At 44.9% G+C, this 21,283-nt stretch overlaps 1 protein-coding gene across 1 annotated transcript in view; it reads left to right on the forward strand.

Annotated features, from left to right (window-relative positions):
• Window positions 1-297: 297 nt before the first annotated feature.
• RBPJ (recombination signal binding protein for immunoglobulin kappa J region) overlaps window positions 298-21,283 on the forward strand; it is an 84,268-nt gene continuing 63,282 nt past the window's right edge. The window contains exons 1-2 of the mRNA XM_081020087.1: window positions 298-574; window positions 2,029-2,201. The gene's annotated coding sequence lies outside the window, so the exon portion shown is untranslated. The remainder of the gene's footprint in view (window positions 575-2,028; window positions 2,202-21,283) is intronic.

A 21,283-nucleotide genomic window follows, 5' to 3' on the forward strand; every position in this document is an offset into this window, starting at 1 on the left:
CTGCCTAGAGGTGGTAAGTTAGCCAGGTGGAAGGAGAAGGTGTAGCCCACACACTAAAATGAAAAGGCAAGAACTTTCAAACCACTGGAACAGCTAATACACAATGAGTAAATGAGGAACAGCCGGCCACCCAACACCCTGTGCAGGCAGGTGAGTTTTCACAGTCAGGGCCCACCTTATTTCCTTCGATTCCCATAGGGATGTAAGGCAGGGGGTGGGAAACTATAAGGGAAGCCCAGATCCAGATGCCTTGGCCCTCCTAGTGAGGGGTAAATCAAGGGGGCAGGCAGGCTTGGAAGCTGGATGAAGATACCAAGTGTTGACATGGACCTGAGATGGAGAGAGAGAGCCCACAGTCCATTGGGTGAGGCCTTGGCCAAGATCTGACTTCACAATGGGCTGCAGAATGTTTTGTTTCCCAGGAAACCAGGTGAGTTGTTTGAAAGGATCCTGAGATCAGTTAAAAGCTCCTTCAGCTGTCTCCCTTCAGATCGGTTGACACTGCAGACATCTTTGGCTCAGTTGAAAGCCCAGAGAATGGTCTTCTGCCTCCCCTGCTGCCACAGAAGATAAGGTAAGAGGGGAGACATTCTGAAGCCTTGTTCTTCCCTCCACCCCTTGGGCAGTTTTTAAAGATGCTCCTTGGTTATTTGACTTTCATAAATCCCATGCTCCTAGGGAGTGTTCTAGCTAATTTTCTGATTATTTCGTTTTTGTCTCCATCCCAATGTCAGGAGAATTACCACCTCCCTGCCACCTCAAAATCCTAAGAAAATCTCAATAACTCCATCCCTAAGAAAGCTCAACAATTTTGGGGTAAAAAGCTCAACAATTTCAATCCTTAAAAAAAGGTTAACAACTCTTTGGTTGGCCCCTTGGTAAGCCCTCACGGCCCTTCACTTCATCAAGTCTGGCCCTCTTTGAAAAAAGTTTGGACACCACTGTGCTAGAGAGATTGAGACTCTTAAGTTCCTTTTATGCTTTTATCCGTTTTTTGTTTTTGTTTTAGGTCACTTTTTCCAGATTCATTTTTTTTTTAACGTTTCAGTTTAATGTTTGTTAAACGAGGGGCAATATTTCCTTTTCAAGTAGGATTCAGCATCATAAGTTTGTGTTGTAGTTTATCTGGGTCTGAGGTAACTTCTGTTTCTACTTGTCTTATTTGCGTATTGTTTAGGGAAGTTTTTAATGTTTGATGTTTCATTGTGTTTTTAATATTCTGTTGGGAGCCACCCAGAGTAGCTGGGAAAACCCAGCCAGATGGGCAGGGTATAAATAAATTATTATTATTATTATTAAGCCGTATCTGTGCTACACATTTAAAGTTCTGGGATACCATTTTGAATAATGGGGATGGGGCTCTCTCGGGGTGAACCCCCACCCTCCAGCTCTCACCCCCCACCCTGAGGTGTGTGGGGCATCACTCAAAGCCACCATAGCCTCATACTACTACTAGTATTGGAGGAAGCCTAGTTTACCTCTGAGGGTTATTGCGAGGATAATATGGACAGGGAAAGCATACCATGTTCCTTGGAGGAAAGGTGAGGTTTTCAAGTGAAAATAAAGCACCAAGTAAAACTCCTTGAGAGTACAATTTTATTTTTAAAGCTGCCTAGAGGTGGTGAGTAGCCAGGTGGAGAGAGAAGGTGTAGCCCACACACTAAAATGAAAAAGCAAGAAGTTTCAAACCACTGGAACAGCTAATACACAATGAGTAAATGAGGAACAGCCGGCCACCCAACACCCTGGGCAGGCAGGTGAGTTTTCACAGTCAGGGCCCACCTTATTTCCTTCGATTCCCATAGGGATGTAAGGCAGGGGGTGGGAAACTATAAGGGAAGCCCAGATCCAGATGCTTGGCCCTCCCAGTGAGGGGTAAATCAAGGGGGCAGGCAGGCTTGGAAGCTGGATGAAGATACCAAGTGTTGACATGGGCCTGAGATGGAGAGAGAGAGCCCACAGTCCATTGGGTGAGGCTTTGGCCAAGATCTGACTTCACAATGGGCTGCAGAATGTTTTGTTTCCCAGGAAACCAGGTGAGTTGCTTGAAAGGATCCTGAGAGCAGTTAAAAGCTCCTTCAGCTGTCTCCCTTCAGATCGGTTGACACCGCAGACACCTGTCTCCTTCTGACAACTATCTTTGGCTCAGTTGAAAGCCCAGAAAATGGTCTTCTGCCTCCGCTGCTGCCACAGAAGATAAGGTAAGAGGGGAGACATTCTGAAGCCTTGTTCTTCCCTCCACCCCTTGGGCAGTTTTTAAAGATGCTCCTTGGTTATTTGACCTTCATAAATCCCATGCTCCTAGGGAGTGTTCTAGCTAATTTTCTGATTATTTCGTTTGTCTCCATCCAAATGTCAGGAGAATTACCATCTCGCCCCACCTCAAAAAAAATCAGTAAATTGCTCCCCCCACCCCCTATTTCACCACCCACATAGGAAATTCTGGGATCTCATTTTTCACTCAGCGAAACAATTGCAAGCTATAAAACACTGTTAACAGAGCAACAACTAAAAAATAAGCTAGACATCACAACTGAAGCAAAAGTCATATTACATGATTAACAAATCAATACAGAATAAACCACAGAGCCTAGGACTTGCTGATCAGAAGGTCGGTGGTTCGAATCCCTGTGACGGGGTGAGCTCCTGTTGCTCGGTCTCAGCTCCTGCTCACCTAGCAGTTCGTAAGCACGTCCAAGTGCAAGTAGATAAATAGGTACTGCTCTGGGGGGAAGGTAAACGCCATTTCCGTGTGCTGCTCTGGTTCGCCAGAAGCCGCTTAGTCATGCTGGCCACATGACCCAGAAGCTGTAAGCCGGCTCCCTTGGCCAATAAAGCGAGATGAGTGGTGCAACCCCAGAGTCGGTCACGACTGGACCTAATGGTCAGGGGTCCCTTTAGCTTTACCTTTTAATAATAATATTAGCGTTTTTCACGTCAATCTGCCCCCCAAGGGTGGGAAATTGCAGAGCTAGCCTCCTTGCTAGGAGAGAGCACTAGAGAGGTGTGGTTCTTTTTCAGATAAGCAGCTCATTTGCAAATACACAATTTGAACAAATGGAAAACAAGTACTCATGCCATCGGTACCAGGTCTCAGGCTGCATCAGCTCAAGTATCCCAGCATCCCACAAATTGCTTTTGATAGCCAGAAATCTCTTGGCACTAGCATTATTTTCTCCATAGCCTCCAAAGCCAGACTGTTTATTTCTTCTGCCAGTATTCAAAATGCAAAAATTGTAAGATGTATAAGACTGAATCGGATAAGTACTGGAGATGCAAAGAGGTGGAGGGAACGTTTTTTCATATGTGGTAGACTTGTAAAAGGGTAAAATGGAAAACAAGCAAGGTCCCAACCAAAGAAGAATGGCAACTTAGAATATGTACAACTTGCCGGCTTAACATATAAGAGAACAAGCAGAACGTACATTTGGAGAAGATTGGAAAACATTTATTGAATATATGGGAAATATCTGTGTACAGCTGAAAATGCTGTCAGCATTAAGATAAATTGAACAGTGTAAACAAGTTTTGATGGATGTAATAATGGAATACTGAATGCTATAGTTTTTGTAACATATGCAGGGATTTATCATATGTAAAATGAACCATGGAAAGAGAAGAAGGGAAGTCATTTATATCTTAAGAATGTAAAATAAAAAAAATCCTTCCAGTAGCACCTTAGAGACCAACTAAGTTTGTTATTGATATGAGCTTTTGTGTGCATGCATACTTCAGATAAGGATGTAAAATGAGTATTTTAAATTGTAAAACAGAAAATTTAATAAAAAATTATATATGTGTGTGTATATATACATATCTGTGGCGTTTGCCCTCCTAAGTGTATGACATCATACTGGGTTCATAGGGAAAGGGTTAACTAATTGTTAAATGAATAACAATGGGAACCCAAGGGGCAGAGTTAACTGTGTATAAGGTTTAAGCACAGGGAGAATTTGTTAAGAAGAGTTAGAGTGGTTGAGAAGACAGTCTGGAGTTAGACAAGAGAGAGAAGATAAGTCTGTGGGTTGGACTAGTCTGGTGTGAGAGAGTGAGAAAATCTGTTAAGAGGAGTCAAACAGTTGAGATAATCAGTCAGAATGTATTAGGAAGGTATAGGTCGGTAAAGAAACTAAAGTTAAGATACTGACAGGAATATTATCTGAGAAACCATAAGCTTGTCAATGTTTGTAAAATAAACTTGTTTTTTTGGTCCACTTTTAACAACTGACTGTACTCAGTGTTTTACCAGAGAGTAACTGGTTGGTGGCAGAGGGGAAGCGATCACAGTGGTGGCACAATATCCTTCATGGATCACGGCCTTGTTGTGGAGAAGAGGCTTGGATAACTCAGAGAAGCTGTGAGCTATGCCATGCAGGGCCACCCAAGACGGACAGGTCATAGTGGAGAGTTTAGACCAAACATGGTCCACCTGGAGCAGGAACCGGCAAGCCACTCCAGTATCCCTGCCAAGAAAACTCCATGGGGAAAAACAAAGTCATGGAAAAGTTATGATGCTGGAAAGTTATGGTGCTGGAGGAGACTCTTGAGAGTCCCATGGACGGCAAGAAGATCAAACCTATCCATTCTGAAGGAAATCAGCCCTGAGTGCTCACTGGAAGGACAGATCCTGAAGCTGAGGCTCCAATACGTTGGCCACCTCATGAGAAGAGAAGACTCCCTGGAAAAGACCCTCATGTTGGGAAAGATGGAGGGCACAAGGAGAAGGGGACGACAGAGGATGAGATGGTTGGACAGTGTTCTTGAAGCTACCAGCATGAGTTTGACCAAACTGCGGGAGGCAGTGGAAGACAGGAGTGCCTGGCATGCTCTGGTCCATGGGGTCACAAAGAGTCGGACATGACTAAACAAATAAATGATGACAACAACAACAACAACAACAACAACAACAACAACAACAGCAACAACAACACACACGTTGCTTTGCACTGAGAGGACCAGATTTCTAAACTTTCTGTAATGCAAATACTGTATATATAAACATTTGTGTAAGTTTAAAACAGAAATAACTCACAGCTTTTGCTCTTGGTCTTTGTAGCCTCACCTGTCCTCCTTTAAGTAGGCCTCTCCTGTTTGCAATCATGCTATTCATTGGCAGAAACAGATATGAAATGCCATTTGAGAATTATTTTGAGAGCCAGTGTGATGTAGTGGTTAAGAGCGGTAGACTCGTAATCTGGTGAACCGGGTTCGCGTCTCCGCTCCTCCACATGCACCTGCTGGGTGACCTTGGGCCAGTCACACTTCTTTGAAATCTCTCAGCCCCACTCACCTCACAGAGTGTTTGTTGTGAGGGAGGAAGGGAAAGGAGAATGTTAGCCGCTTTGAGACTCCTTAGGGTAGTGATAATGCGGGATATCAAATCCAGACTCCTCCTCTTCTATTTTAAGCAGGTGCATGGCGCTTTTCCCCCTTACTGCTGATCAACTGCAGGTAATGTGAGTCTTAAGGCTGACTGTTCAGCATTAAAAAGCAGACACAGTCCTGAACCTGGGTGTCTTCTTTTTAATGCAGACACACTGACACACAAACCCCCCTTTGCCACTTCGTAGATGATACAGGATGAGGACTGAGGAAGTGGAAGGGCTAAGCAATTCCTTTGCAGCCTCTTCTGCATGCATTCACTGGAGAAGATCTCAAATGCAGAAAGACGTGGGAGAGGCAAAGTAGTTCTTGTATATCCTTGTTTATCTTGTATATCCTGTGGCGCTGTGGTCTAAACCACTGAGCCTCCTGGGCTTGCCGATCAGAAGGTCGGTGGTTCGAATCCCCGTGTCGGAGTGAGCTTCCGTTGCTCTGTCCCAGCTTCTCCCAACTTAGCAGTTCAAAAGCACACCAGTGCAAGTAGATAAATAGGTACCGCTGCGGCGGGAAGGTAAACAGCATTTCCATGCACTCTGGTTTCCATCACAGTGTCCCGTTGCACCAGAAGCAGTTTAGTCATGCCTGCCATATGACCCAGAAAGGTGTCTGTGGACAAACACTGGCTCCCTTGGCCTGAAAGCGAGATGAGCGCCGCAACCCCATAGTCGCCTTTGACTGGACTTAACCGTCCAGGGGTCCTTTACCTATATCCTAGAGGACTGGGAGAACCTGAAAACTCAGACTTGACAACCCTATGATGCCAGCACCTAACTTCAAACGTTTACATGAACTGGAAGAAATGAACTTTGAGAGTGGCAGCAGTAGCCATAAGAACTACCGAAGAAGGCAGTTAGGAAAGTCCATTTCCAGAGACCTTAGCATGCTGAATGGCAGCATAGGCGATGTTACTGGAAGCAAAATCTGCCGAGCAACGAGGAGTTGACATTGCAGAGCACCTGGGTCAAATGTCTCCTTCAGTATTCACATGAGAATGACATGGCTAACACGACACTGCTATGTTCCCTTTGGATAAAACTGCAAAGGCTTGTCATGGAAGGAGCCACAGTTAGGCAATTACCAGGTTAGTTTCTCTGTTTACATTTAGGCAAACAAATAAGGGCCTCAGATGATGAACTCAGGGTCTGAGTAGATTCATATGGAGCGAGGCAGTCTTTGAGGTATTGTGGTCCTGAGCAATAGAATCGGTTGGGAACCATTTTATTTTTGAAACAGAGTAAGTCTGAAGCCAGAACGAAATGCCGGGAATCCTTTTCAAAAATAAAAAATAAAATCAACTGACTTTGACATTCATAACAAGGAATTCTTCCACTGTAAAGCTCTGTAAAATATATCACATGTGGCCTATGCTTGCATAACTGTGGCTTGCAAGTGCATTGTGATGAAACATTTGGCTTCATTTATTTCAACAAAGGCTTTTCACCATTCGTTGAGTGATTGCATATTAGTCAGAATCACTGCTAATGCCAGTCTACAAAAGAAGACGACTGGTTTGTCATCGTAATGCTCTCAGTCTTTAAAGATTTTCACGCCACAATCCCCTAAACATGTTTCTATACAGCACCAGGTGTGTGTAATTGGGATTACAGTGGCACCTCGGTTGTTGAACGTCTCGGAAGCCACATGTTTCGGTTTTCGAAAACCGAAAACCCTGAAGTAAATGCTTCCGTTTTTGAACATGCCTGGGAAGTTGAACGGCTTTTGCTGAGCTCCCCCCCCCCCCCCCGTTTTCTCCATTTAATTTGCAGATCGCCCTTTGCGGCTTGGTTTTCGAACGTTTCGGAAGTCAAAAGTTCTTCCGGAACGGATTGCGTTCAACAACTGAGGTACCACTGTATTAGGCCACACCCAGTTATGTCCACCTGAAAATAAGTTGTCCCGCTGCACCCCAATGTTATTGCTTTGCCTGAGAATCAGTGTGGTCCCAACGATTCTTTTTAAACCGGAAAAAGCAAAAAAATATAAGATTTAATGTTCTAGGGCAGGGGTCAGCAAACTTTTCCAACAGGGGGCTGGTCCACTGTCCCTCAGACCTTGTGGGGGGCCAGACTATATATATTTTTTGGGGGAAATGAACGAATCTCTATGCCCCATAAATAACCCAGAGATGCATTTTAAATAAAAGGACATGTTCTACTTATGATTTAGAAGGCGATTGGGCTGGATCCGGCCCCCGGGCCTTAGTTTGCCTACCCATGTTCTAGGGTGACATTAAACCAAAGATCTGGCTTTGCATAGAAACCGTTATAAAAGGAAACTGGAAAGATAAAAGGAAGTGACAAGGAAAATAGTAGTGACCCCACTACTGACAGTACCAAGGCATCCCTGCATCCAGGAGTTCAAATCCTGGAGAAAGCTCACAAAGTCGTCCTGTTCAAGACCCACCCAGGGAGGGAAAGTTTATTTTGCTAGGCAGCCAGACAACTGGAGACTATCTAGGTATGGATCTTGAAAGACCCGATTCCCTGCTTCTCTGTCTGGCTTATATTCACCTGCCTTGGGAAGGCGAGATCCTGACAGACCTCAACCACAAAGGAGGCTTTTGCGACACCTAATGATCTGCTTCTCAACATAACACAATGCAGTTCAATCCTCATACAGCAGCAATTTATGAGGTACGACATTGCTCCAGATGTATTTAGTGGTGATGTTGTTCCAGTTGTAGTTAGGTTTCTGAAGTACTGCTGCTGCTTCTCGCTGTTAAGTGAATCCACCTGTTCTCCATTGTTGGAGTTACCTTCTTCACTGAGCTTCTACCCCCCCATGTTTATTTATTTGTTTTTTCAGATCAAAACCTTATAGTCACATACTGAACATACTGACTTGGCCCCAGACACACTGATCAGATGTTTGGAAGCTGTGGCTGGATGGTTACGTGGGAGCCGGTTGAAGTTAAATCTTTCGAAGACAGAGGTCCTTTGGCTGGGTCAGGACGATATGGGATTGGGGGGCAACTCCCAACTCCCAAATCTTGCGGGGGCGCAATTAGTGCCAGCACCGTCCGTTAAGAGTTTGGGTGTAATATTCAACACCTCCCTTTCCATGGAGGCGCAGATTGCAGCTATAACAAAGGCGGCATTTTTTCATCTCCGCCAAGCTAAGCAGTTGGCTCCTTACCTTTCTTGCCCTGACCTAGCCGCTGTGATCCATGCGACGGTCACCTCCAGACTGGATTATTGTAACTCGCTCTACGTGGGGCTGCCCTTGAGACTGACCCAGAAACTCCAGCGGGTGCAGAATGCCACGGCAAGGCTCCTTACGGGGTCCTCGCTACAGGATCACATTCACCCAGTGCTATACCAGCTGCACTGGCTCCCGGTGGAGTACAGGATCAGGTTTAAGGTGCTGGTTTTAACCTTTAAAGCCCTATACGGCCTAGGACCCTCGTACCTATGGGACCGCCTCTCCTGGTATGTCCGACGGAGGACCTTACGGTCTTCAAACAAAAACATCTTGGAGGTCCCGGGCCACAGAGAGGTTAGGCTGGCCTCAACCAGAGCCAGAGCTTTCTCGGCTGTGGCTCCAATGCGGTGGAACACTCTGTCACAAGAGACTAGGGCCCTGCGGGACTTGACATCTTTCCGCAGGGCCTACATGGCATAGCTGTTCCACCAGGCCTTTGGCTAGGGCATAGTCTGACCCCCTCCTCTGGCAATCTTCACAGAACCCTAGCCCAATGGTTGCCACTAATCTGATTTGAACTGATTTTATAATGAACTGATTTTAGAATGTTGCATCATTTTACTGTTGTTAGCAGCTCTGAGCCCGGCTTCGGCTGGGGAGGGCGGGATATAAATAAAATATTATTATTATTATTATTATTATTATTATTATTATACAACATAGAAACAAGATTCCAAAGAATCTCTAGGACTTCCTTCCTCCCCTTTGTGGGTCCTATGGTTAGTCCTTTTCTCCTGCATCTTGTATGATCATCCACATCTTTTACATCTCCCTTGTGTCCAGAATTCACTACAAGGGATATCCCAATCCTACTAACGATTTTAACTGTTTACAATGGTTTTTAAGATAGGTTATAAATGTTCCCCATTCCTTATTAAAATTTCGGTCTTTCTGATTTCTGATTCTTCCGGTCATTTGAGCCATTTCGGCATAATCCGTCAACTTGCTCTGCCATTCTTTGGTAGGGACTTTATCTTCTTTCCATCTCTGGGCCAATAACATCTGTGCAGCTGTGTCACATACATAAGTGGTCTTTTCTGCTCCCTTGGGATTTTGGCACCTTACTGAACTTCTATCTCTTCTTCCATATAACTCTATGAAATTCCTGGCCAACTCACAGAGGAAACACCGGGCACCAGTAGGCTTTGAAGTGGATATTATGCAATGTAATGCGGGGGGGGGGGGGGTATAAGATTATAGTCTCTCCTCTTGACAGTCTCCATTCAACTTCTGGCGCCATGTCTGGCCCAAGGTCACCAACATTGGTTGCCTGGTCTCTGGAAAAGTAAATTTAAGGGAAATAGTTTTTCTCTCTGTCGTTATTCCTGAGTGGCGGGAAAGCTGGAGAAGTATAATGAAAGCACGGGGACAAGAGAGATGGCTGTCCTGTCATAACTTTGCTTCACGCCTTGATGGATTTTTATTTTTATTTTACAACCAAGCAGAATATAAATTGTATGAAACTGACTAACCAAATAAGTGTCCTCGAATGCTGGGAGTTACTGGGAATTGGTGGCTTTCATTAGCAGAGACATTGGAGCGCATCACATATGTGGGAATAGAAGTAGCTGCAAATTACTCCAGCAAAAGTGAGGGAAGGAACAGCAGCGAGTTATGGGAAAATTCGCTGGGGAAATGCTGCTTTGACATCTAGTGTGAGGTAATCCCCTCCCCCCAAATATTTAGGCATTTAGCAGTACAGTACAAATTATGCAAGAATATGCGTATAGCCAGGGGAAAAGAATGATATTTCACACACACCCCTTCCATCTTTGCACTTTGTTTATTAAATGTGACTAATTTTTTGGCGCTTTTCTGTGCAAGATCTGTTAGGACATGATAAAATGGGTGTGATCATAGCAGTTAAAAGGTCTTGTTTCTTCCCCTGAGAATTATGTGCTGTTATTTTACTTCAAAAAATCCATGCTAGTCAAAGTTATGTTGGATAGCAAACCCTAGCTGAATGCTGATACGTTGCAAGTCTTCCACACAAGTTAATAAAAATAATCAAAACAATCAAAACAATAATACTAATGTATACATGCTAATAAACAATGCATGCATAACAAAAGCCCCTAAACAATACTCCAGCACACAAGTACAAAATTAACCTATAACATTTAACAATTTAAAACAGCCCCACCCTCCAAACAAAACAGCACGCACCCAAGTTGAAAACCCCATCCCCGTTAAAACAGTAATTTGTTTTACACCCAATGAAATGTGGATGTCTTTAAGGTTGAGTGTTCAGCAGAGGAGATTCTGAGAAGCAAATTAGTTTCCCCCAACCGGCACTGTGGGTTAAACCACAGAGCCTAGGACTTGCCGATCAGAAGGTCAGTGGTTCGAATCCCCGCGATGGGGTGAGCTCCCGTTGCTCAGTCCCTGCTCCTGCCAACCTAGCTGTTTGAAAGCGCATCAAAGTGCAAGTAGATAAATAGGTACCGCTCCGGCGGGAAGGTAAACGGCGTTTTCATGCACTGCTCTGGTTCACCAGAAGTGGCTTAGTCATGCTGGCCACATGACCCGGAAGCTGTACGCCGGCTCCCTTGGCCAATAAAGCGAGACGAGCGCCGCAACCCCAGAGTTGGTCATGACTGGACCTAATGGTCAGGGGTCCCTTTACCTTTATCTTTAACCCTCGCTTAGTATGCTGTGAACTCACTGTCATGGAATTCTACTCAATATTGATCCAGAGCATATTCCAATGTATAGTTAGCAGAGTAAAAACTTAAACACGTTGCAGGATTCCCAAAAAGCAGACCAGTGGCAATTGCATTTCATCCAGTACAGCTTTATTGTTACTGAAGGCAAATGAGAATCATGGTCACAAATCGAATACATTCAGGACTGGCACTGTCCATAAGAAATCCAGTTGCAGCACATTTAACTTAAACTTACAATAACTTATAATAAGTCTAAACTTTAACACTCAGCATACTATGTACAGAACACCACACCAGAAGGAAAAGAGATAGAAAGAGAAAAGTAAAACCCAGGTTCCTTCTGGCCTCTTATTATAGTCAGCATGACCTTGACAAAAAGAGATAACAGAGTCAGTTTAAGCCAGCTGTACTCAGCTTCTCTGAAGGTATAACCCAAACACCATGAACCTTCTGCTTGTTTCTTTCACACAGAGAAGCTTCCTGAACCCTCTTGAATTAATTAGAACAGGAAAGATCTCTACACATCAGATCAATACTTTCTGTACTAAGAAATGCAAACTGACACTCACAGCCCGGCCATAGCTGTCAACCGTCCCTTATTTGGCGGGAAAGTCCCTTATCTCAGCGCCGTGTCCCGCTGCTGTCCCTTATTGATGATGTCCCTTAAATTTCCCAGGTTTCAAAGGAAGCAGCTCCTCTCCCTCCCTCCCTGCCGGCCAGGGAGGAGGGAGGATCCAACTGTGTTGCTTGGCTGCGTTGCTCACCCAATAAGGAATCTAAGAATGACTGGGGGGTGGAGCTTGCATGCTTTGTGCCGATCAAATCAGCCGCGTTGCCTGGGGACTCGCCTTTGCTCAGCGCTTCCCAGCGGAGAGGTGACGGTGGTTTTCCTTGCTGCATCCCCTTTGCCGGGTTGCTGCGCTGTGGGAACCACCGCTTGTGGCTTTGTTTGGCTGCTGGTTGACTAAAATCCCTTATTTTGGCTGCTGATCCCTTATTTCCGAGGCTGCAGGTCCCTTATTTTCAAATCTGTAAGTTGGCAGCTATGAGCCCGGCTCAAAGCGGGAGAAAGAATTAGGAGCCAATCTATGCCCTCTGCTCAATGCCATGGCTAAGAATTCATGCGGAGGTGCAAAGTGGGACCAATTGCATAGCTCATCTCCCGGGGAGCAAGTAAAAACTGGGTACTTTTCTAATGATCATGAATTCGCTGCCACTGGGAAGCTCCCTGACCTGGCTCACCCCAAGGTATTTGCATCAGGAGAGACCTAGTCAGCCTAGCTTAGCCAAGCCTTTGAGAACCCTTTGAGTCCCTACCCCTCAAAAGTCCAGGCAGGAACCAAACTGTCATCACTGCACACAATGATTTATGCAGAAATGCTGGGGTAAATTGCCCCTGGCAAATAGTCTCCTTCTTGTTTTCAGCTCTTCAGGATGGTGAAAGAATGTTTGGTTCTGATTTCCATTTTTTTATAGTATTTTTCTCCTTCACAGAACAGCTATGTAATGCGATGGCTGGATTTTCCTTTTCCCCTCTGTGGTTTCTTTGGATTTCAAAGTTCTTAAAGATTCAAATGTTCTTACTTACTGGATGTTTGGGGTATTGCGGTTGTCAGTTTCCAAAGCCACACCATCTATTTATTACCTCATCCAAGAACTTACTAACCCTGGGGCACAACCAAAACATGTGTAACTAATTACCTGGAGAACATCCACAGCTCAAATAAACAAATATAATTTTTTGAAAATTGCTTTCAAAACTTTCATTCTGGTGCCTGATGTCCTCTACAGAATTCTCTGCAGAGAATTCTCTGCTAGATAAAAATAGATTATTCAGCTCAGGGGTGCAAATTCACAGATCTTTTCATCTCATTATTATTAAGGTACTCTAATTCCACAAATCCCACAAGCTTTTTTTTTTTAAAAAAAGCACTTCGAAGGCATTAAAAATATATTTGTAACTGAAGTCTCCAGTCTAGCAAAAGATGCCTAAAATTTCAGAAATCTAACATCATGGATCCTCCTAATTACCTTGTGCAAACACCAAGGCTGTGTGCACATTACCAATTTATTCTGGCTCCAGTGCACGGCCACTGCTGGCGTCTGAAGCCATATAGGCACAATCCACAATCCCTATCTAGCCTGTACTTTCTTGAGAAATGCTGCCCTTCAATGTATTTCCCCTCAAACTGGCTTCCATCCGATTTGAGCTACTTTCAGTTTGCACATTCCAGAGAGCCGTTGTGCATATGCAAATAACAACTCATGTATTGACGACACTGAGAGTTTGGAGTGGGTGGGTTCAGGTATGGAGATACGAAATGACTTGCATATGACTTGGTTGTAAACAAAGCGAAACAAAACCCGCAAAGCGCTTTAAAAACCAAACCATACCCTCCAGCATTTCTCTGATGAAAATGCCAGTTGCATTTCTTAGTACAGAAAGTATTGATCTGATGCGTAGAGATCTTTCCTATTCTAATTAATTCAAGAGGGTTCAGGAAGCTTCTCTGTGTGAAAGAAACAAGCAGAAGGTTCATGATGTTTGGGTTATTCCTTCAGAGAAGCTGAGTACAGCTGGATTAAACTGACTCTGTTATCTCTTTCTGTCAAGGTTATGCTATACATAATATGCTTAGAGTTAAGGTTTAGACTTATTGTAAGTTTAAGTTAAGTCTGCTGCAACTGGATTTCTTATGGACAGTGCCAATCCTGAATGTATTGGATTTGTGACCATGATGCTCATTTGCCTTCAGTAGCAGTAAAGCTCTGCTGGGTGAAATACAATTGCCTCTGGTCTATTTTGGGGGGAATACTGCAACGTGTTTAAGTTTTTACTCTGCTAACTATACATTGGAATCTACTCTGGATCAATACTGAGTAGAATTCTATGAAAGAAAACAGGGACGTCCTATTTAATAATAATAATAATAATAATAATAATAATAGCCTGCCCATCTGATGGGGTTGCCCCAGCCATTCTGGGTAGCTTCCAACATATTTAAAAACATAATAAAACATTAAACAGCTTCCCTATACAGGGCTGCCTTTAGATGTCTTCTAAAAGCTAGGGGGTGCCTTCAGATGTCTTCTAAAAGATAGGGGGCGCGGGTGGCGCTGTGGGTTAAACCACTGAGCCTAGGGCTTGCCGATCAGAAGGACGGCGGTTCAAATCCCCGCGACGGGGTGAGCTCCCGTTGCTCGGTCTCTGCTCCTGCCAACCTAGCAGTTTGAAAGCACGTCAAAGTGCAAGTAGATAAATAGGTACCACTCCGGCGGGAAGGTAAACGGCATTTCTGTGCACTGCTCTGGTTCGCTAGAAGTGGCTTAGTCATGCTGGCCACATGACCCGGAAGCTTACGCCGGCTCCCTCGGTCAATAACGCAAGATGAGTGCCGCAACCCCAGAGTCGGCCACGACTGGACCTAATGGTCAGGGGTCCCTTTACCTTTAAAAGCTATATACTCATCTCCTTGGCTCAGGGGTCACATAACTCCATTCCATCCAACATTTCTCTGATGAAAATAGGGACGGCCTAAGGAAAAGTGGGGCATTCCAGGATCAAATCAGAAACTGGGATGGCTTCTGTAAATCCAGGACTGTTCTTGGTAAATAGGGACACTTGGAGGGTCTGTAACACTACCATCATCATTGGCACACCCTCGTTCAGCCACCTTGCTCCTCATTTTTCATGGAAGCGCATTCTGTTTTATGTAAAACAGTGAATATTTCTTACTGAGCAGGTAACGCACATCGGGTGAAGCCATCCTCAGCCTCTCCCTGGTGTGCACAGCAACGCAACACTATGACTTGAAATGTGGGGGGAGGGGCAGGACAACAACGACAACTTTGCTCCATTTTAAGCTGCTAACGTGTGCATAGCCAAAGGGAGCCTGACTCAGAATTGGCCTGCATGTTCCTACCTAGTGATTTTCCCTGCAAGCATTCCCACCACAGCATTCGACTTATGAGGATAACTTAGCTCCAGGAAATCTATGGTTTTCTGTTGACATGTAGTTTTGCCCTAAGGAATGGTCACAATATTTGGATTTCTATGCTAATTAGTTACCAGAGTGTACTGTGCTTCACTATGGTGTAAAGAGTCGAAGCCAAGCGCAGCGTTCCACACGGAAAGCCAATTGCTTTCAAAAATATCTTTTCTCTCAGCCTGTGCCAGGCCTCAAAGCACTCCAGAGGTTAACATCACAGATCAAGGAAAATAAACACTCCGTGACCAACACAACAACTATACTTTCCCTAAAATGTTATGTTTCGGATTCTTCTGTGTACCAAAATGCTTTTCAGTTCGTTTCCCCTGAATGCCTTATTTCTTGATGTTTTTTAGGTTTGTCACCCGCAACCCCACTTCCAATACTGTTTGTACCTGCAGTATTAACTTTATTGGATCAACAAGTAAATTCTTGAGGCAGCAATGGTGGACGAGTGGTGGATTAATTCTGCTTTAGTTCATCGTGAAATGCTTCCCAAAGCTACCACATTATTGCTGCCCAGCACAACAAAAGTGGAACCAAAATAAATCAGAATATTTGTGGTATTGAAAAATTATGGAATTTCAGCAGAATGTTATGGGATATGCACTGACTGGAAGTGAAGCAGGAGGAAAATAGTACAGTACTGAAAGCAGATCTGGGTTCAGGCTTTACTAAGCCATGAAGCACAGAGGGTGACCTTGGGCTATTTGCTATCTGTCATCCAAATCTGGGTTTTGAGAACAAAACCTACAAATGGTGCCCTGAGCATTTGTGGAGGATGTAAGCAACATAAAGTAGCTTCTTGGATCCCATCTTATTCACCTTAAGAAATTTAAAAGTAGCGTTAAATTTGAACATATTAAACTCATTTCCTACACTTCGCTGCCATAAACTTAAGAAGCTCTGGAAGGTTTCCATTTTGCTTCTAATTCTCCTTCCCCTCAGTGAGTTTTGACTCAGTCTTATATAACTGGAAATGTTTAGCATCATTGAGCTTTCCCAGATGTTAGCCAAACTTGCATTCCAGGCACAGTTCTTGTTTCTCAAAAGTCACCCTAGCCATAAATTACCAGTCAATTCTCTTCTTACTCCCTGGAGAACATCCTTTCAGTTGCCCTACCAAAGTTGCAACTGGATCCTTCACTGATATCATACCTGTGTTCTTACCGATTTACTAAACATGGAGGAGGGAAAGCAACATGCATGTGCCCTATTTGGCCTAGGACTGTGCTAAAAGGAGTCTAGGGGGCCAGTGTAATGTTTTGGGAGTGAATAGGATTATCCACACCACTGGTCACTGTTTTTAGGAGGGCGATTGTGCTTTTTCCTATCCACACCAAAGGTGGGATGCACTTAGAGTCAGAAAGGTTTTGTGCCTGTACAGTGGATGCTCGGGTTGCGAACGTGATCCATGAGGAAGGCATGTTTGCAACCTGCAGCGCCGCACCTGCGTGGGTCGCGATTCTGCACTTCTGCGCATGCTCGCGTGCCGAAACCCGGAAGTAACCTGTTCCGGTACTTCTGGGTTCGGCATGGTGCGCAACCCGAAAACGCGCAACCTGAAGCGTCTGTAACCTGAGGTATGACTGTAGTCACAGCCCTTCCATTCCTTTGAAGGTGACCCGGAAACTACAACTAATCCAGAATGCGGCAGCTAGACTGGTGACTGGGAGTGGTCACCGAGACCACATAACACCAGTCTTGAAAGACCCACATTGGCTCCCAGTACGTTTCCAATCGCAATTCAAAGTGTTGGTGCTAACCTTTAAAGGCCTCAGTTTAGTATACCTGAAGGAGTGTCTCCACCTCCATCGTTCTGCCCGGACACTGAGGTCCAGCGCCGAGGGCCTTCTGGCGGTTCCCTCACTGCGAAAAGCCAAGTTACAGGGAACCAGGCAGAGGGCCTTCTCGGTAGTGGCGCCCGCCCTGTGGAATGCCCTCCCATCAGATGTAAAAGAGAACAACAACTACCAAACTTTTAGAAGACATCTGAAGGCAGCCCTGTTTAGGGAAGCTTTTAATGTTTGATGTATTACTGTATTTTAATATTTGGTTGAAAGCCGCCCAGAGTGGCTGGGGAAACCCAGCCAGATGGGCGAGGTATAAATAAATTATTAATATTATTCCATTCCCTCCTTCCACCAATTAATAAATATGTGAGTTATTTACCTCCCTCTCAGCTAGCCCAGGATCAGGGCACATGCAGATGTCCTTTGGCCAACCATGAGAAGGAGGCACCGCTGCCACCCGAGCACCGAAGGCCCAACCCGGGCACAGCTTGCCTCCCTGTGACTCCAGCCTCGATGAGGGCTATACCACTGTCCTTTCCTCCCTGCCATGATGTGTAACTTAGGTTGTTGGGTTTTTTTAACCAACAGCCTTGAGCTCCTTAGCCTGGCAACTCCAAAGTCTCTCCAAAAGGCAAAATAGGGAGAGCAAGCATGAATAAATATGGGACTGCTTCTGAAAACTGACTATCCTGCACTGAATTCTCCTCTCTCACCCCTGTAAAACTTACTTTTGTCCAAGGCATCTCATTCATATATATGTGTGAGTGTCCAAACACTAGGTTAAATTCTGGAAGTTACTTTGGAAACTATTTCCGCCCCCCTTCGCTGCAGAGCTCCAAGGAAAAGAGGCACATACTGACATAACTTTTTAGCACTGTGACCAACATATTTCTCCAAGCAAATGCAGCCAGAACCACTTGCCAAAACCAATATTGACCCAGTCCTTCATCCAATCAACAAACGCTATTATTTATAAGACTGGGTTTTTCTTGGTTGAAGTTCAAAGCAAAGCTCCAAGGATTTTCAAAACTATAATAATGAGAGGATTTAGCTTTCCAGAAAAAACCATGCCTCGCTTTTGGTTGCAACGGGAACACTAGGTCACTGCAAGTAAACATTCAGATAACCTTTTCAGTTCTATACATTCATTTTCCTCCACAGTTGTATCGAGTCCTGAAATTGCATGGTTCTGAATTAAGGCGCTGTTGTGTAGCTGATGGTGTCCTGAAATTAGTATGCTTCTTCACATGGGATGGTAGTCGTAATGAGAATAGACCCACTGAAGTTAATAGATACGAGTAATTTATGTTCATTTATTTCAATGGGTCTACTTTGAGCAGGACTGAGCAGAATGCAACCCCGTTATGTTTGCATTGCTTTTCACATTCCCTGCATCTGCAATTCAGTGTAGTATCGAAGGAGAAAATCAGTTTGATTCTTGCACTTTTCTAAATAATATGAACTGAAGCACATTTGAGTTTTGAAACTCACACTTCTCTTTTGCAGTGAAGTTCTCCAGTCAAAGATGGGTAGAAAGTGTACCTAAAACTGCATTGATTAGTAAATGTAACATACATTAAGCAAAATTGCATTGAAATGTGAATCCAGTACAAAACTAAAATGCTCAGAAATGTTTTGTAAGAGTTTTTTTTAAAATGTAATATAGTGAACTGTTTTCCCAGTAGTGATGTATGGAAGTGAGAGCTGGACCATAAAGAAGGCTGATCGCCAAAGAATTGATACTTTTGAATTATGGTGCTGGAGGAGACTCTTGAGAGTCCCATGGACTGCAAGAAGATCAAACCTCTCCATTCTGAAGGAAATCAGCCCTGAGTGCTCACTGGAAGCACAGATCGTGAAGCTGAGGCTCCAAGACTTTGGCCACCTCATGAGAAGAGAAGACTCCCTGGAAAAGACCCTGATGTTGGGAAAGATGGAGGGCACAAGGAGAAGGGGACGACAGAGGACGAGATGGTTGGACAGTGTTCTTGAAGCTACCAGCATGAGTTTGACCAAACTGTGGGAGGCAGTGGAAGACAGGAGTGCCTGGCATGCTCTGGTCCATGAGGTCACGAAGAGTCAGACACGACTAAACGACTAAACAACAACAAACAACAGCAACAACAATAGTGAACTGTGTAATGTTTCTGAATTGAAGATGGGGGAACTGGAACAGGAACTGAGAGAAACAGAAATAGCCAGATTTTTCCATCCCTGAATGGAAGGCAATGCTTTCCTTTGACATAGCGTTCAGCTTATATTTGAACGATCATTTTCATTATAAATCAGAATTACTTTGCTCTCCGCATATCTGATAGCTGAGCCATTCTATCCAAATGAAAATTAGGTCTGCCTGTTACTCTGGCACCCAGTGACGATTTCGCTTTCAGGTATGACTTTGGAGAAGGCTACTGCCTCTTTCTCTGCCCAAGTCTCTGTTCTGAGCATGTGTCTGTCCTGATTTAGAAGGCAGCAAGTTCACAGCGGTGACTCATTCAGTGATGCCACACGCAGCCTCCTCCTCTGAGAGCAGGTAATTCTGCTGCGTGATCCAATTATCCCGCGATGCAGAGATAATTGGAAACAGACAAGGCCACGGCAGCAAATGCAGCTGAGAGGCAATGGGCACACCCTCTCCCGGTTACCGAATTAGCTGTCATCTATAAGTGGTGCTTGCAACAGGGTGGAGTGCTCAGTTTCAGAGTTCTAGCCAGACAGACATCCCCTTTTCCAGGATACACCATTCCATTTCTCCACTCTAGGTTTCTGCTGTCATTACCCTGTTCTCTCCAACAAACAACCAGCATTCTGTGGTCACGGAGCATATCTTGGGCTGGTTTTTGTGATGGTAGCTGCTGGGTCCCTGAAATATACTCAGAGTTGAGTAGTGATTGCATGCTCTCTGTTTCAGCTCATCATGGGACGTGGGTGGCGCTGTGGTCTAAACCACACAGCCTAGGGCTTGCCGATCTGAAGGTCAGCGGTTTGAATCCCTGTGACGGGGTGAGCTCCCATTGTTCGGTCCCAGCTCCTGCCTACCTAGCAGTTTGAAGGCATGTCAAAGTGCAAGTAGATAAATAGGTACCGCTCTGGCAGGAAGGTAAACGGCGTTTCCATGCGCTGCTCTGGTTCGCCAGAAGTGGCTTAGTCATGCTGGGTGTTATGTGCTGAATTTCTCACCCTGGGCCAGCAGGGGGATACTGTAGATAGTTTTCACTCAGGTCCACATATGCAAATAAAGGATTGAAAGTGACGTTCAGTGATTGGTTAGTTACAGAATGTGGTTACTGTTGCGTTGCAGTGGAGCTTTATATGCAGGCTGGCTGAACCCTCCAGTTCAGTTGTGTTCTGGCCTCTGAATAAACAAGAGCTGTTTGAAGAATCGCTGTGTCATCTGATATGTTCACCCACAACTTAACACTGGCCACATGACCTGGAAGCTGTCTGCGGGCAAACGCCGGCTCCCTTGGCCTATAGAGCGAGATGAGCGTGCAACCCCAGAGTCGTCTGCGACTGGACCTAACGGTCAGGGATACCTTTACCTATTTCAGCTCATAGGAACAGTGATTTAATCCTCCCCCCCAACCTCTGGGTCCCGCTCAATGGGTCCCGCATGATTGGTTGATTCTGCTCCCCTCCTGGAGCCTGATTGGGCTGCTCCTGCAGGCCAATTGGATGCAGCATTCTAGTATTGTACGTATCCTACCTGCCTATTGTTCTAGTGATAGGCTGATTCACTTCCTATTGTGGCCTGATTGCGTGGCTTGTGCAAGCCAATCAGGTTGCTGTCTTATAGGATCCTACTTGCCTACTGATCTAAGACCTAAGCTCAGTACATAACAGTCCCCATTAGCATTTCCCCCCTCTAAATATTTGTTTTACAGCTGCAAACGATGGGATTGCCCAACACACATCAGTGCCTCCTCCCTCTTCCATACAGATGGTGCTGTTTTGATGGCATAAGGACGCACATTTGGAGAATGAACCAGCTATAAGCATATAGCATGGGTAGGCAAATTAAGGCCCGGGAGCCAGATCCGGCCCAATCGCCTTCTAAATCCGGCCCGCAGACAGTCCAGGAATCAGCGTGTTTTTACATGAATAGAATATGTGCTTTTATTTAAAATGCATCTCTGGGTTATTTGTGGGGCATAGGAATTTGTTCATTCCCCCCCCCCCATATAGTCCGGCCCCCCACAAGGTCTGAAGGACAGTGGACTGGCCCCCTGCTGAAAAAGTTTGCTGACCCCTG

The sequence above is a fragment of the Podarcis pityusensis genome (genome assembly GCF_964106645.2).
Source record: "Podarcis pityusensis genome assembly, chromosome: 9".
In the NCBI taxonomy this organism is placed as follows: domain Eukaryota; kingdom Metazoa; phylum Chordata; class Lepidosauria; order Squamata; family Lacertidae; genus Podarcis; species Podarcis pityusensis.